Here is a 14,111-nt window from a genome sequence, read left to right on the forward strand (position 1 = left end):
TGGGCACTTTCTTTGGCTCTCAGTGGCAAAAATCATCTTCTCACCATCTGTGCCTGAGGCTGAATTTTGGCAAGAGGTGGAACAGCAAGCAGGCAAGAGTGGGAGGCAGCAGGTGAAAATAATAAAACAAGCAATATGTGTGTGGCCGGCCCAAGTCACGTCTCACAGGTAGTTAGGATACGAAAGTCTGTCCCTAAGCAGGGCTGGCCCCGGAAAGGATGAGGGAAGGAACAGGCGGACCCAGTCTGCCCACCCGTGCACACCTGCACCTTCCTTCTCTACCACCCTTTCTCCCCTAGTCCTGGCTGCTTTGGAATGGCGTATGGTAGGGGCGGAAGACGTGTCACTGTGGAAATCGCAGGAACCCACTTTCCCCTGTCCCTTACAATCCAAACGAGCCTGTTCCTGAAGACTTAGCTTATCGTAAAGTCACAAGCATGGTGTTCAAGGGGTTTCCTTTGAAAGCACACCGGATGTAGTAGCATGAGCATGCCACTGGCAGAAGACAGGGAGGGAGAAATCACAGTGGCATTGCTTACCCTAGCTTTCACTCAGTGACACGGTTTTTGAAAATGTCTTCTCTTCTCTGTGCCTCAGGACTGTCAATTAGACCCAGCTAGTTTTCTCTGATCAGGAGGAACATAATCATGTTCAAGGTCAGTTTCTTTGAAACCTATGTCTTTTCATACAGCCATCATAGGAAAATAACTTCATTCAAATGAATGTTTTCTGGGCTGCTTGGCTATTGATTGAAAATGTCTCTGCTGAGAGGTTCTCTTTTCTTTGGAAATTAACTCGGGATCATTCCAGAGTGCCAACAGCTTTAGTAAGACGTGCTCACGTCATCCTCCTGTGTGCTCACCACCTTTCATCTCTAAGCTAAACGGTCACAGGGAGTCTCTGCCAGACCCGAGACAGAGCTCGCAGTTTGTGTTCTTCACTTCCGCTATAATGCGACACTGTGTTCAGCCCTCTATAGAGAATTATTCAACTCAGAGACTTCGAAGGAAAGTGAAGTGAATTATTCGTGGGAGAACTATATATGTCTTTAAGGTCTAAGAAGTAGTCTACAAAAAAAAAATGCAAGGAGAACATTCCTCTTTTGAGATAACGGGATATGAAAACACCGATCCCATGTTCTGAAATGTGCAAAAGGAGGGGAATCAAAATGAAAGGATCTCGTGTAATTCATCCACATTAAGAGGGTTGCATATTGGGATTACAGCTCATTTTGAGTTCAAAAACATACATTAAAGTAATTTAAACTGATTGGAAGATGGAGGCTAGATAGTTAACACTCATGCTGCTTTAATTTGCAACATCTATATGCTTTTTAAAACCTATATTCTACTTATTTTGTGCCACGTTTCCCTAACATGATACTTATCTTGCCATTAAGGAATCTCTAGTATAAAAAAAGGATGATACGACAAATTAAAATGTTAGAAAATAGATTCCACTGTGGTGTGGCGAGAGGCTGCAGGCTACAGTGGAAAGAGTGAGGAGTGGGAAATCCAGAAACCCGGGTTCTGCGCCCAGCTTTGCTGCTTACTATCATCAGGCCATTAGCAAGGAGGCTGACACTTCTGAACCTGTTTCCTCATTTTAAAACTGAAGACAATCATTCCTGTCCCATCTATATCAAGGGTGGGTGGGAGGAGCCAACATCCACGGCGGTGCTCTAGAAACCATAGTGCGCTATGTAAATGCATTGCCTGCGGACCGTGCTTTCGGGCTTCAGGGCACACGTCTGCACAGTCAGAGAGTTTATGGGCTTGCTGACTTGGGGACCGGTTGCCATATTGAACCCATGCAGTTATTCCAACGAGGATTACACGAGCCACTCTGTTCCTCTCTCCATATCAGGAGCAGTTCTGGGCTAAACAGAATGTTTCTGTCTGGGAAGTCTTACTCGGGGGAGATCTGGATATGTTCAGATCCCGACCCGCCTAGGCCAGCAGGAGAGACCCCTGTGCCTTCACACAGGCCTCTGCCCTGAACCTTCTCGGGGGCTGGTGCAGGTGCATACACTCAAATCTCTCTGTCTCCCTCTCTTCCTCTCTCCCCTACCCCTCCTCCACAAGCAAGCCTAGGAAGCCTCCCTCCTTTCCAGGTGACTCCTCCATCAGTGGTCCCCCCTTTCACACCTCACCCCAGGAGGAGGGCACCTTGCTTTCTCACTAACATTTGACCCTGAGATTGAGAAACCCTGAGGTGAGCCTCCTCGGTCATATGGCATCTTGAAAAATTATATGCCCAGGGAGAAGGCACTTCTCTCATTCCAAGGAGTGTTTATGAACTGATTCTTCTCTCATTACTAGCATTGTACTATTCATGGTATCCTGCTAAGAGCAAATCTATTTCCTCAGGAGGGATGATGTGGCTAAGGACATGATCACAGTCGCTCACTCATTAAACCTATCTTTCCAAAAATAAGAAGGACCTTGTCTTTCTGTTATGCAGAGAATCTTCTGGCTCCACTGAAGCCCAAGCGACTCAGACACTATACTATACTATATGTTTGCCGTAACATCCTGTGTTTTTAGGGCTTTTAGGGAGAAAATGCTACATATAATCTATGGACAGACCTAACTTTAAAAAAAAATTCTTTGGTAATTCTGTCCCAGTTCTATTCTAATCCAACAAACTACATTTGGTTTAGAAAATGAGAGACTCTTGGGGCGCCTGGGTGGCTCAGTCAGTTAAGCGTTTGACTCTTGATTTCGGCTCAGGTCGTGATCTCGGGGTTCTGGGATCAAGCCCCGTGTCCAGCTCCACGCTCAGCGGGGAGTCCACTTAAGTTTCTCTCTCTTCCTCTCCCTCTGCCCCTCTCCCTGCTCACGTGCTCTCTTTCTCTCTCTCAAATAAATAAATCAATCTTAAAAAAAATTAAAAAATGAGAGGATCCTTTTGGGTTTTAAGAAGCATGCCCTGAACCGTGGTATCCAGACTTACCATAATACCTTCCCCCTGCCCCCATATTGGCAGAAAACAGACCCAATACAGTATGTTTCCTCTTTGTTGAGACTGTCAAGGTGAGCGCTCGGAGGGCCTAGACATATTGTAGCGGTGGACTCATTTTACAAGGCTATGTATTCAGGTGCTGCTTTGTTTTCCTTAATCAATAATAATGCTGCCAGTCAAGCATAAAATGTGATTCTACTAGCATTGCTCTATATAGCTTTTACCTTTCCTGCTTATGTTTTTTTCCCGGTGTTCTGCTAGCAGATGCACCCAAGTTGGGTCTATACAATACATTTCTTTTTTTTTTTTTTAAGATTTTATTTATTTATTTGACAGGGAGAGACACAGTGAGAGAGGGAGCACAAGCAGGGGGAGTGAGAGAGGGAGAAGCAGGCCCCCTGTGGAGCAGGGAGCCCGATGCGGGGCTCGATCCCAGGACCCTGGGATCATGACCTGAGCCGAAGGCAGCCGCTTAACGACTGAGCCACCCAGGCGCCCGCAATACATTTCTTGATTAAAAAAAAAAAAAGTGAGAAGTCAATCATTCAGGTAATCTTAAATAACTGGACATTGGGCACTATGGACATGAGACAGAAGAACAATCGATTGCATTGCTTTTGAGTTTCTATGTTTTGCCTTTTTTAACTTTTCACAGGGCTGTTCCGTGAGACACAGCCATACCTTAACCTAGTGACATGTATTGGTAAATTGTATCGATCACTGAAGTTCAGAAGAGAAAACTCCTCTATTAACAAATGAACTCATCATTAGGGTATTCAGATGGTCTAAAATCAATACCTCCAGAATTGGTTAAATCAATTAAAGAGACATATACTTAGAACACTTGCCCCAATATAAAAATGAATTGCTTAATTACAGCATTTAAATAGATTTCACTGGAATGAGTAAAACAGCCAGAGGCTTGTATTATCTCCTATAGGCTGGAGTTTCAGCTGGCAGCACACGCGCATAGCCAGGATTGCAGATTAAGAGGAGAAAATGTCACTCAGCATTTTGCAACACCTGGATGCATGCCTGAATTTCTGACTTCATACCTGGGGCCTGAAATCTTTAGGAAAACACCACCTATTGTATTTCCCCCTCTGGATAGGGGCCCAGAAGGAAATGTGGAGATGTCAGGTGTTTGAACCCTGAACTTACATGTTCTCTCTCCTCAGAGTATTGGGCTTCTCCCATCTTAATTTAATTCGCTGCATTCCGTGCATCTATGAAGTAGGCCTGTGCTAGACATAAAAGGGGTAGTCAGAGAATTCTGACCAGCAGAGCTTGGAGGAAATTCATCCCAGGTGGAGGGCACCGCATCTCGCACCTAATAATCACTTAATAAACACTGACCAGATAAACGAGTGGGGGCTGAGTTGTGGCGTCTGAGCCGTCTGAGCACTGCTGTGGGCGTGGAAGGGCGCGGGAGGAAAAGCCAAGCTCTAGGACACATGCATCTGGATCGGAGGTGCTGCAAGGGCCCCTGAAACTTGTCTTCACACCACAGAGAGGACGACGATGAGGAGTCCGGGCTGCCGGGGTGGATTTTGCAGCCGGTCCTGGGCAACAGGCCATGTCCCCCCTCACTCTTCCTTGCAGCTAGGCGCTCGCTCCATCCTCATTACCGCTCCCCCGGACACTGGCCACTGCCCCTTCGCCGCTCTGCCGGTCTCCCCGTTCTCCCCCCCCTTTGATGCTCCACTTTCATCCGGACTTTCTTGGAGTCCTTCATGGCTTCCCACCGCTCACTGAATTCCTAATCAGCTTCACCCACCCCACCATCCCAGCAGGTCTGCTTGGCCCCGTGTGTGGAGTCTGCTAACCAGTAGGAGTTTTTCAAGTGTCTTTAGCAAGTTCCACGTGTCAACTGGCGATTTGGTTTATAACTAAAGTTTTGATCTGTTGTAACTTAATGAAAAATGCACGGTCTTTGGTGAAGAAGCACGTTTCACTCATAAGAGTCTTCCTTGACGTTAATCATTCTCTAAGTGGAGTAAATATGGAGACACCAGGCACAGCATCTCAGCACTGGCTGGAGTTACTTATTCTCCCCAATAGAAGGGCCAATGTAAGAGGCACTCGGTTACTCTGTTCCCCTGGGGTGTATGGATTTGAAAATTCAATTTCCTTCCCGCCTGCCAATCTGCGCCCTCTTGCCTCTGGTGCTAGAGATAACCGCCCCCCCTCACAAAATGACATGTGTCTTGTGGTGGGAGACAGTCAATACCTAACAGAGATGCTCTCCTTACCACGTGTGACCAGGAAAACGGGAAGGGTATTCTTAGGGCATAGTAGGTACCCAATGGTATAAAATTGTTCTACAACCTACATGGGAGTGAATACTGATGATGCATCCTTAGCATGAACATCCTAATGTATTCAGGCTTTCTGTCTCTTTAGAGCACGTTATACTCTGGGCAACAACACCATATCCATCATTAGAAAACCCACTAGAGGGGCGCCTGGGTGGCTCAGTCGGTTAAGCGGCTGCCTTTGGCTCAGGTCACGATCCCAGGGTCCTGGGATCGAGCCCCGCATGGGGCTCCCTGCTCCGCGGGAAGCCTGCTTCTCCCTCTCCCACTCCCCCTGCTTGTGTTCCCTCTCTCACTGTGTCTCTCTCTGTCAAATAAATAAATACAAATCTTTAAAAAAAAAAAAAAGAAAACCCACTAGTCTCCCGCCTGTGAGTCTCCTTTCCTCTCACACTGTTACCACACTCGTAATACTTCTGCCACCTTTCATTCTAACCAATCGCCTATAAACCAGAGGTTCCCACAACCCCCTCCTCAGGTTCGACTAATTGGCTGGAGTGGCTCACAGAACTTGGGCCAACAGTTTACTTATGTTTCCAGTTTGTTAAAGGACACGATGGAAGAGACAGATGGACAGCCAGGTGAAGAGATAACACAGGGCGAGGTCTGGGTGGGTCCCAAGTGTCAGAGCTTCTGTCCCCATGGACTTGGGGTTCATCACCCTCCCGGAACGTGGATGTGTTCATCCACCTGGAAACTCTCCAAACCCCATACTATGGGGATTTTATGGAGGCTTCTTCACATAGGTATGATTAATTATTAATTCAGTTTCCGGGCTTTCTCCCCTCTCCAGAGAAGTGTGTGTGCGCGCGCGCGCGCGTGTGTGTGTGTGTGTGTGTGTGTGTGTGGCAGGGGCGAGTGGGGGAACAGGGCTGAAAGTTCCAAGCTTCTAATCATGACTTGGTCTTTCTGGTGAAAAACTCCCATCCAGGAGCCCACGCAGAGTCACCTCCTTAGAACACTCCTATCACCCAGGAAATTCCAAGGGATTTCATGCCCTGTGTCAGGAACTGGGGTCAAAGACCAAATGTCAGAACAAAAGATGCTCCTAGTGCTCTTACCAAATTAGGAAATTGCAAGGGTCTTAGGAACCCCATGCCAGGAACCAGGCACAGAGACCAATATATCAATATACATTTTCTATTATCTCACAACACCAAATACCAACTGACGTCTCTGTGCCCCAGTGTCCTTATTGGCAACTTGAGGCGGCTGGAATAGAGGCTCTCTATGGCCATTTTAAGGTCTGGTATTCTATATTCAGACACAAGTTCTGCAGACTATATACATATATGACTCAGGGATAAATATGGAACCTGAGCCTACCTCCATTAGCAATAAAGATTTATTACCAAGTTCATAAATGTTTCTAATATTCCAGAGAATCCTGTGTGGTACTCTGTGAAATATGGGCTATGCCATCCCATACATTCTGGAAGCATCTGCTGCTTTTATCTGCCCATTTACTTGAATTCTGAGTAGTTAATCTTAGATTGGTATCTAATCTCAAATGTGGTACCTCTTCTGTGTATTTACAATGCCTAATCTCTTTGCTCTTACTAAATAAATAGAAAACGCGCGCACACACACACACACACACATATATGTATATGTACACATATACATAGCTGCTTAGGAATAAGATAGATTCTGTTTCCCATTCAGGACAACATCCTGAGTGTTTGTAGCCTGCCTGGTAGCTTTTCCAGCAGATGGCAGATATTTGGGGAACAGAGTAAAGCCTTCTCGGGCCCTAAACCAAAGCCGCAGTATAGTTTTCAAAGCCAGCACATACATTTCAAAATCTCACATTTTCAGGCTGGCAGTGTTTTATTACCCAGCTTTTACCGGAGATGTTCATATTGCTCTAGTATATGCTAGAACCCTGATTAAATTCAAGACTTGGAAACTTCCAATAAACTTCCAGTACACATGGTACGCTGCCTGGGGCTTGTTGGCTAATGACTCCGAGCCAGGACCTCCAGGCGCCAACCGTGGATCTGGGACCCAAACTGGGGCGACGAAGGGGCCTAAGAAAAGAACATGCTTGGACCAGGCAAAGGGTGTGGTGAGAGTGCAGACGGGACCAACCCGGCGGGGGGGTGGGCAGTGACAAGGGCAACTTGAATTCAAGTCAACTTAGTGATCCCCACTTCCCAGAGGTGACTGTTACCCCGCCCCAGCCCCCTTCTTCACAGATAGGCGCCTTGCTCATCCCTGCTCTACACGAGGATCCCCTTTTCTGAAATAACGGGTCAAACCCATTTTTTGCTTCCAGTTGGCTCTTAGGGCACGCAGCACACCCTCACCCACGTCTGACTTTAACTCGCTGCGGGCCAGTGGCTTTGCAGTTGGAATGCTCGTAGATGGATCATTCATAAGCTGTAGTGGACATTAGGCAGTATCTCATCATCAGTTGTGACAAGCACCACACACGAAAACACAGTGCTTCTCTGCATCTCTGTGGGCTCTAAGCATTTTATTGAGATTACAATAAAAAGGCAATCTATGGAGATTATGAGTCAAAATATTTGGTACTAAAAGTAGGAGAGCTAATTACAATGAAAAAAAAAAAATCAGCACGCAGGTTTCTAAACAGTCACAGACTTGCCTGGAGCATATTAAAAATCACATCATACAAGCCCTAAGCAGTTTCCTATTAATCTAGTCTCTATGCTAATACAGCCAAATGGGAAACACAATCTTGGGAATATGAAGGCCAATGTTATTCTATTAACCTTATATGTTATCCTATTTACTTTCCTGTCTTTAATGAATAAATTAAAATGTCCTCTCATTCTCTAATTGTATGACAACGTACGGGTTTTATTCAGCTACACTCTGCAGGCTTAACTGCCCAAACTCTACCATTTTGTGGGGCATTTCAATGAAAGCCAATGACAGATAAACTGTTTACATTAAAAGACTCTATCAAAGTTATTTTGCACCTGGTTTCATCCTAATCCATCTGCTGTTTCTCTAGCTCTGACAGGCTGACCTCTCTTGCTGTGTATGCCATATTGATGTCATTACTGAAGGGGGCCTTCCCCAGCCTTTCTGCTGATAACAAAGTAAATGGAAATGCAGAGAAACCCCGGGGAGGTAACAACTTGTTCAGCATGATGAGGGAGAACTGTAGCTGAAACAAGAGGACCGATTATAGCGGGGAAGAGTGTCTGTTGTCACAACGAATGCGTTCGCGACAGCGCATCAGCTTCCAGAGAGCTGGCTAATAGCAGGAGCAAAATGTATTGCATTGTTCTCATTAGCAAACTTTAAACGTGAATGTGGGCTTGAGTTTAACCTGACTACTGTGTTTTGAAAGTGTAACGGGCATCCCAGGTATAAGGACCATATCCCCAAAGCGGCCGGAATGTTTGCATCTTCTGCTACCAGGGAGTTCAGCTCATCTGCAATGATCTCAGAACGACCTGGCCGGGGAGCTAGCCCAACAATAATAAAAACAAACAAGTGAAACTGGATCAAATATAAAGCCAAAATCAAGAACCTGGGTGAAAAGCAAGCTACCTGTGTGTGAGATGTGAGTGAGCTTCAGCCAAAAAATACAAGTATGAAGTGCAGGGCAAGAGCTAAGAAGACACGATTCTTCTCTATATGTTAACATACTTGAGGTGCAGCCCCGCCACCAGCACCCAGTGGAAAAGGCCACACATGCCCGGTAAAATGCTTTGAATGAAGCACACGTCTCTAAGGGTGCTAGCGTGATCCTTAAGCAGAAAAATAAAAAAAGATCCGGTTGAATAAAATGGGGTACATGGGGGCTACTTGCAACGACATATGTTTCTAAGCTCTAGCTTACAGAGTTGAGCCTGGTCCCTGACCAAACATTTCCTGTCACCGTGCTCACTCTCTAAACTTCCTATGGAGCTAAATGAAGTCCTCTAATATTTCAGTCTAATTCACATTAATAACAAGATGGAATTAATATTGAAATGCCCTAAAGGCGGTTTCAAACAATACCCATTTCTTTACAGCCTTTGTACTTCTAAAGGTCTGCTGCTTCTGATGTCAGTGTGAGGTGGCCGGGCCCGAGAGAGCCCTGCTCAGATCCAGCCTGGCTTCAGAGCCCAGGGCCCCCCAGACTGTCCTGCCAGCAGAGTACAAGGCCACGTGCCCAGAGCTGCGCAAATCCAACATCATGATCATCAGTCGGTGAAACGTTAAGCAGACGTTCACCTGGTTCTGCGGATATATGCAGGAGGGAGCTCTTGAGTTTGGCCACCACACATTCTAGAAGTCTTTGGAATAGGTCAAATTGTGGATAGCTTAAAACTTTAAAGACAGCAATTTTAATAAAGCTGTCAATACAATTTCTTTGTTAAGAAAACATTTGAGACTGATTAGGCTGCTTATATTGAAAGAGAAGCACAAGGTCTATATCTTTAGATCTTTTATTGAACTGCAAGCACAGCATGAATAACTGCTTCTTAGCTGTAAATGAAAATTGATTCCAGATTTAACTCCTAATTTTCAGGGGTCCTTTAAGTCCCGAGAAGCACACGAAGACACATTTGACCCCAAGGAAAACTGCAGGCTCAGTGGGATAAGGTGAGGGCATGCAGAGGACCCCGCAGGTGTGCGCTCTCCAGAAGCCTGGCCAACTGGGTCATGCCACCCTAGTCAAATGCCAGTGGACGCGCCACCGTCTCCCTGCCTGCCCCAGAGGCCTGGCTGGAAAATGGCCATGCAGTAAGCATAGTGTGGGCAAGGCCAGGGTGGGGTTTTAGATTTGTGATGCCCAGAGCAGCCGGCTGAAGGTAAAACTGTAGTCAGCTGGCTAAAGGACATCGTGTAGCTCTCAACTGTGTTAGTGATAGCCAGCTTTGAAAAATGGAACATCCTGCAACACGGATATTTACTCGTACGCTACGTACAGGACACTGTACCCCATTCAAACCCTGTTCTGAAATATTCCAATGTCCAACGTTGACTTCAAGGGATTATTTCCCATTCTGGGCAAGCTCTGAGAGAAAGCCATGGTGAGTACAGCATCTCCAGGCCAGGAGGAGAGAAAGGAAGAAGTATAATTGAACGGTGTGACTCAGCTGTCCACCCACTTCAGTCCTCTGAAGAGAAACTCTTGTTTAGAGCCACGTAATTTTCCCGGAAGAGACTTGGTGCAGTGTCATTGGCAACCTGGCCTTTTTTCCTGTGACCTCTGGTTTGAAACTTGCCAGGGGTCAGAGGGATAGAAAGGTCGTTCACATCCAGTGAATGCCTCTGTGGGGGGGCAGTTAGGATGTTCCGTCCTGTCCCTAGCAGATGCCTATGGTCACCGAAGCCAAAATGAAGGGCAAGATCTACCAATGGATCCAAAAGAGGGGACTTCCAATCAATGTTTAAAAGGGCCACGAGGAAGAATAACCACGGATATGTGTAGTGTTTATGGTTTTCAGGGCATTTTCGTTCTCTCTTCTGAGAGCCAGGCTCTTCACGACTACACGTATAATTCCCACGGCCAGGTTCGCCACATACTGACGGTCTGCCAGGTAGTGATCTCAGCAGCTCTCTTTAACATCCTATTCCTTGCAACGAAAGGCAAAGAAATGGAGCCAGCATCCAAAAGCATATGAGACGTTTTAGATCGTCGCTAGTGGGAAAGCCAAGGATGCTGACCACTGCGTGAAGCGGTAAACACTCTGTGCTAAGCAGAGTGTCAAATGATCTCGCCTGTATCCATTCACTTAGTCACTAAGTCCTCACTATGACCCAGTAAAGGAGGTGCTAGTGTTACCTCCATTTTAGAGAGGCTTAGGTCTTTGGCCCAAGGTCATCCAGTAAGTGGTAGAGCCAGATTCAAATTGTGTCTATCCGACGACTTCTGTATACTCTCACTCTGCTTTCCTACACTCTGTCAGCAAAGCCACACCACCTTAGCAGGCAGCACGGACCTATCTGCTTCCCAAACAGTCCCAACCTAGAAAGCCAAAAATGCAGCAGGGATTGTGGAGAGAACACACAACTTCTAACAGATATTTTCAGGGTACAATCACTATCGCTTTTTCCCTGAAACGATGTGTACACGTGATTGTGTATCTCTGACTTCAAAGAGTCACTAGAAGGTAAAAGCTTCTGTTAAAAATGTTTTTTTTTTTTTTTTTTTAAACAACCTTTGGTCTCCATGGCTGACCATTTGCCATCTTTAATTTCTATATTATAATTCTCCCATTCCGGTCTCATGCTCTATTTTCCTGTTTGCAGGAATAATGCTTAGCATTTAAACACGTCCTAACTGCTCTGTTGGTGTTTGTGCACAGGACCTGCTCAGCCTAGCCAGTGGTGGGTAGGGAGAGGGGAGGTCGTTCTGATTATGAGAGACTTGACACTGAGATGCCATAGTAGAAACTGACATGTCTTGATCCTGTGTTTCATTTTCACACATGCATTGGAAATGCATTCTCTTGGAGTCCTTTATGTTGCAAGCTCTAGCGTAAGGTCTTCCAAAAGGAGCTTTTGGAAAAGACTGGTATCTACTCTCACTAAGCCTAGACAATTCGGGTCTCCTTAGGTGAGTTCAGATACAGTGATCATGGTTGAGATGATTTGAGACTGTCTCCAAAAAGCTAATGGCTTTTTTTACTGGACTAGGTCTGGATGAATGTAGCCACCGGGTTCTGAGAAAGTTTCTAAGTATAATGTCAGCTCAAAGGAATGGTGTGGTCTGGCTCCTTGGATACCACACTGAATGCACTGATGCATTTGTTTCTATGCTTTCCCTCCAATCATCCTACCACAAATAGAATCACTCTGCAATTCTGTTGCTCAGACCGGAGACCCAAACCTACCTAAGGTTTACTGGTGAGGTTCAAGTAAGACAGAGCACCTAACTTAATATCTACCAGGCACAGAACAAGGGTGGCTCCGTAAATGGGAGCTCTCAGCACTCCTCCTGGTGTTTCAGGCAGTATGAGGGTCCCAATCACAAGATGAAAGAAGAGTACCATATTATCTCTGCAGTACTATGTTACCTCTCCTGAAAGAGTCAATTCAAAAGAAACGAAAACAGGTGTTCGGACAAAGACTTACACACCCATGCTCATAGCAGCACTATCTGCAGTAGCCAAAAGGTGGAAACATCAACATGTCCATCATCTGATGAACAAACAAAAGGTAGTATATCCATCCATACGATGGAGTATCATTCAGCCATAAAAAGGGAATGAAGTACGATCTAGGCTACAACATGGATGGACCTAGAAAGCATTTCAGCAAGTGAAAGAAGCCAGTCACAAAAGGTCTCATACTGCACGACTCATTTATGTGAAATAGGCAAATCCATAGAGACAGATAGCAGATTAGTGGTTGTCAGGGGCTGAGGGAGGGGAAATGGGGAGTCACTGCCTAATGCGTGTGGGATTTCCTTCCGGGGTGATGAAAATATTCTGGAACTGGTGACGGCTGCACAATCTTGGGAATGTACCAAATGCCACTGAACTGTACGCCTTTAAAATGGTGAATTTTATGTCACATGAATTTAACGACAATGATAAAAAAGGAGAATAATTTCAATGCACCCCTCTTAGAAAAAAAAAAAAAAGTGAGGCCTCATAAAGGCCTCACTGCTTGGCACTGTCCCTTCTGCTACTGCATGAACATTCTCTCTTGGTCTTTAGCCTTCCTGCCTTTTCACGAGTCCTCAAACTTTCTAAGGAGGGCTCATCTGTAAATGTTTATAACCTTGCATCTCCTTCTTGCTTCCAGGGCCCAGCGAGGGGGAATGAGTTGTCATTCTGCCCTACCTTGGATCTCTCAGTTCAACCTCCCCTTCAAATGAGAAGCTTGGTTGATGAAGGCATGACTGGGCTAAGGGTGGCACGCCGCGGAGAGCTGTCAACTCACCAACCACGATTATCTGACAGTCTCAGGACCGAGACAAAGTCACCGAACACACATCCTAAAAACCCAGATGATTGGGGCCAAGGGACCCAATGCCACTCCTTCAGGTAAATACAGAATAAAACAACTTGAGAAGGTAAAAAAGCAGATTGTGTTTATGTAATCACATAGAGAGGAAGTCAATGTGCAAAATGTACTTTCACTTATTGCTGATTACTGCTTTAAACATTTCCATTAAAAAGTAATGTCGCATCTGTCAAAATCAATGATCTAGGGTTTTTTTGTTTTGTTTTGTTTTATTTACCAACGCTGTGCTCGTCACTCACATATTAAATGCAGAAAGCAGGAATAACCGACACTGGCATTTCAGTGTGCATTTTGCATCAACTCTGAAGCCCATGACTCATGTAGGAGAGGGACTGCGTGCATCCAGGACAGGCACAGCGAGCCCCTGGGAGACGACGGGGCTTGTTGTTGACAAGGCCCCACAGTGCAAAGAAGCAACTGTTAAATTTTGCCAAAAACGCAAGCAGAATAAGGAGGTGAAAGTAAAGGCGAGTCGGGCATTGGCCACGTAACATTACAAACGACCTCAATTTTATTTTACTGTATTGTATTTTTTTTTTTTATTTTTAAAATTACACCAAATGGTGGGAGTTCCAGTATGGCAAACAACTATATATGAAAATGGAGTTGGTGAGCCCAGAGAGTTTTTCCCAAGCTTTTCTTTGCTGACTCCTCACAACACCTTTAGTGAATATGGAATTCCGTATTTTTTTTTAAAGATTTTATTTATTTGTTTGAGAGGAGCGAGAGAGAGCGCACAAGCTGGGGGACTAGGAGCAGAGGGAGAAGCCGACTTCCCATTGAGCAGGGAGCCCGACACGGGGCTTGATCCCAGGACCCTGAGATCACGACCCAAGGCCAAAGGCAGACACTGAACTGACTGAGCCACCCAGGCGCCCCTGAAACTCT

At 45.6% G+C, this 14,111-nt stretch overlaps 1 protein-coding gene across 2 annotated transcripts in view; it reads right to left on the bottom strand.

Annotated features, from left to right (window-relative positions):
• Positions 1 to 14,111, bottom strand: part of AFF2 (AF4/FMR2 family member 2) — a 310,627-nt gene that overhangs the window by 91,392 nt on the left and 205,124 nt on the right. The window lies entirely within an intron of this gene.

The sequence above is a fragment of the Zalophus californianus genome, chromosome X (genome assembly GCF_009762305.2).
Source record: "Zalophus californianus isolate mZalCal1 chromosome X, mZalCal1.pri.v2, whole genome shotgun sequence".
Taxonomy (NCBI): Eukaryota; Metazoa; Chordata; class Mammalia; order Carnivora; family Otariidae; genus Zalophus; species Zalophus californianus.